The sequence below is a fragment of the Octodon degus genome, unplaced genomic scaffold (genome assembly GCF_000260255.1).
Source record: "Octodon degus isolate 3935 unplaced genomic scaffold, OctDeg1.0 scaffold00101, whole genome shotgun sequence".
NCBI lineage: Eukaryota > Metazoa > Chordata > Mammalia > Rodentia > Octodontidae > Octodon > Octodon degus.
The window spans coordinates 4364808-4368745 of NW_004524677.1; the positions used below are offsets into that span (position 1 = coordinate 4364808).

Sequence of the window (3938 nt, forward strand, 5' to 3'; positions counted from 1 at the left end):
TCTTCTTCTTCTTCTTCTTCTTCTTCTTCTTCTTCTTCTTCTTCTTCTTCTTCTTCTTCTTGTATTTTAGTGAAGGGTCTACAGGATGTTCAGGGTCTCATTACTAGTTAAGACTCGTGATCTGCCTAGTTATAGCCTCCCAAGAGCTGGGATTATAGACACGTGCCACTATGCCCAGTCTCAATTGTCATCTCATCAAGCCTCAGGGGTGGGGCTGGCATGGCAGGCCTGGGGATCGAATCCTCAGCCCCTGAGCTTGCTTGCAGGTGCTTTAATCTGCTGAGCTATTTGGCCTGCCCTCCAAAGCCCACTTTTTAATACTGTCACTTTGGTGGTTGAATTTCAGCATACGAATTCGGGGAGCATGCAAACACTGAGACCATAGCGGGTGTTTAAGTCCATTCACACACAATGAATAGAGACTAGTAGAGACTGCTGGTCCGGACCTGGGCGGCGCAGTGCCTAAAAGGCCGCACTCCGTGTCGCTTGTCCCACAGGTCCTTAGGCCAGAGGTGGAGCGAGAATATTTGAAAACATTCTGATGTCAGGACTCTGGGCCAAGTCCTGATTCTGAACCTAAAGATGTAAAGCCCTAAATTGGGAAATAACAAGGGAAGAAGGGTGAATTACCTCCCAGGCAGCCTTCTAGGTGTCAATGGCCTCCTCAAACAGCTTCAGACTCCCGTGGCCTTTCCATTTGAGGCACAAACTGAGAACTTACTTATTGGTACTTACTGAGCTTTGTCCTTCTTACTTGAAATAGCCCAATACCAGCTGCCTAACCCAACGCGTTATTAGACTGAGTAGAGAGAACAGCTAAGCTACTCAGAAGCCTAACTTGACCCCAGCTTGCCGCCAACTCTAAACTGCCTGCGCCGTGGGATAGCTAGCTTCACGTTCTAGCATGGTTCCCAACGGTAGGGATAGCAGTCCTGCCCCACATTCAGCGACTATCTGTTGAGTGAATAATCAGCGGGACAGGAGTAGTATATCTCGGTTCACGTCATATCACAGGATGCTAATGCAATATCTAGCTTATCATTTTGAAGGTAATATGAATGCATCCCCCCTTCCCCTGGACTCAGGGAACATACATTGCAGTGGTTTACTGCTTGTACATCTTCTAAAACTCTGGAAACTCTCAGAAATGGGGGACTTGAAACTGTCTCATTGCTATATGTTTATCAATAAAACTTTGAAAAAAAAATACACACGCAAGTAAATAAGGATTGGATCACACCCATGTATGATAAAATGTCTTTTGTCAAAAGGCAAGGTGTAAGAATGCAATTTTACAATTACATTTTTTTTTTTTTTTTGGAACCGGGGATTGAACTCAGGCCCTTGTGCTTTTCAGGCAAGCGCTTATTCTACTGAGCCATCTCCCCGGTCCGTTTGATTAGCATTTTTTTTTTTTTTTTTTGCTGCGGAACCAGGATTGAACTCAGGCCCTTGCGCTTGCCAGGGAAGCGCTTATTCCATTGAGCCATCTCCCCGGCCCTAAGAATGCAATTTTATTTTAGAAATAGATTAATTTATATAAACAAATATTATGAGGCTGTGTTAATGAGACTGTTAGTGTTTCAGCGGCATAAAAATGTAAAATATTTTTGAATCTGTTTGTTAAATAAAAGTATATTCCAACCAAAAAAAAACAAAAAACAAAAAAAACAAAAAACAAATAACCACTAGGAAGGCAGTATGCAATGTGTTAATTATTGGAACTGTCCCACCAATTTGATTTGAAACTGTCTCACTGCTATTTATTTCTCAATAAAATTATGGAAAAAATAAAAAAGAATAAATGAGTAGTGCTAAAAAAAAGAAATGGGGGACTTATTTTTATCATATGTAATATTTAAGGCATGAATGAATGAATCAGTTTTATGCATTCAACAAATAGTTGTTGAGCTGCAAGCAATACTCTGGAGCTACAGCTGTGCTCAGTCCAGATGTGGTCTGTGATCTCACAGAATTGTGGAGGAGGAGGAGACAATGTCTGAATGAGTAAATGAACAAGGTAATTTTACATGGTGAGTACAATAAAACCCTCATAAATCTTATCAATGTAAATGTCTTTGGCATTTTCCTATAAGGAAAATGTAGTATGTAATTTGGCTCTAAATTCCTTCTCGGTACAACAGATCTCTGCAGAGCAAAGAAGGATAGACTGCAAAGATATATCCAAATTACTAACTGAAATGATCTAGTCCTCCGAAATGAGACAAACAGTAGCATGGCTTAAATGCTTTAGCTTGGCCTGCAATTTGCTAATAAGAGACTGGAAGTGACATGCCATAAAACTACACAGGTTTTTTAACTGAGAGGTTTACAGAAGGTCCACAGCAATTTTTTGCCCTATAATTGGAAGCTTAAAGGTACAAATCTCAGATCATTTGAATAAAAAAGCTCCACACTCCTTCTACCTTTTTTCCTTTCTTAAAACTGTTGGAAAATATCCTAGCTAGAAATAATCTGCTATAGTTCTGTAACTCCCAGTCAATAAAGAATTGAGAACCACTGACAGTTAAGCCCCTACTGAAGGTACCCACTGCACTTTTAAAGTATGTGCATATAAGAAAAAATTTTTTCCCTCAAAAATGTGATAAAAGTATTCTGGAAATACTGTTCCACATTCCTAAATGATAAAAGAAAAACAAACTTAATTAGCCTAAACCAAATTACACCCTTTGATGCACACAGATGACTCCCACTGAGATAATTATACAAAAGGGAAGGTGGTATCTGGATCTCAGAACGACGTATGTTTTTGGAAGGGCAGAAGCCAGTCTCCAGCATGTACACACACCTTCTCCTGCCAGATAGCATATTTGTGCGTACCTGTGGTATTTGGGCTTCTCTTTCTACTCCCTAAGAAGAGAAAGGTGTTGAGAACTGAGCTGACAAGTAGGAACTGAGTGAATAGAAGTCAGGGGGAAGAGGAAGAAAAAACTTCACTTTTCTCCTTGTTCAATGATCTCTGCACGGGGCTTTCAGAAGAACTTACACCTTGGGGGTTCCTGTGGTGGTGACAGGAGCTTTTGGTCCTCTGTGAGTAGTTAGTAGTCTGCAGATGATCTGGAAGTGGGAAAATAGAGGATGGGCTGTGAGATAGCAGTGCCACCAGTGGGTACTTCTCTACACCAGCAGTGCTTGGTTTTCTTTCCGATTATTACTCTGTGGACAACTATGCTGTGGAGGGGGCCAGAGAAAGACAAGAAATGTTACTCTTTTTTCTCCATAGCTGTATTCCTGTTTCCAATTAAGCTTCAGAATCCTAGAATGGAAAGCACTGATGTTTAGTGGATAAGGATGTACATTCAAATTTGTTTTTTTTTTTTTGAACAAATAGACTTAGTACATGTTTAGAATATTCCACCCCAAAATATAGAGTACGTATTCTCAGCTAAACATAGGAGGTTCTCTACAATGCACAATCAAATTTGGAATTAAGTCAACTTCTATAAAATAATCAAAATAAATTAAACATTCAAGCCAGGCATCTGTGAAAATAGTAGGGCTCAAGTTATTCCAAAGGAATCACTCTTCAGAAAAGAGCCATACAATTTCTATTCTTGCTCTTAATGTTTCATATATATATATATTTTTTTTCAGAACACATTAATCCAAGTAAGATGCTACCCACAATGTCAGTTGTGCAGGCTCCGTGTATCTTTCTGTATGCACTTATAAAGCTGGAGTCAGCACATACATGCAAGCTGAGAGCCACAGCACATGATGCTTCATTCCGCATGGGCTAATTGCTAGGAGGCTCCCAGTCCGTCGGGTTCACAGCTTAGCTATTCATCGTCAGACAGGGTGTCTGTTTGCCCCTTCCACTTCAGTTTGCAGACCAGTGCCAGACTGGCATCTTGTCTTGTGACTTGATAACAGATTCCATTAATAGCCCGTCCAGGGCTACTGACAGCCAGTCCCTC

General features: G+C 40.6%; 1 long non-coding RNA gene across 1 annotated transcript in view; it reads right to left on the bottom strand.

Moving 5' to 3' along the window:
- LOC111818763 overlaps window positions 1-3737 on the bottom strand; it is a 7785-nt gene extending 4048 nt beyond the window's left edge. Inside the window, exons 1-2 of the long non-coding RNA XR_002822675.1 lie at window positions 3643-3737; window positions 3008-3078 (exon numbers count right to left, since the gene is read on the bottom strand). This is a non-coding gene — a long non-coding RNA (uncharacterized LOC111818763). The remainder of the gene's footprint in view (window positions 1-3007; window positions 3079-3642) is intronic.
- Between the last annotated feature and the right edge of the window lie 201 nt (window positions 3738-3938).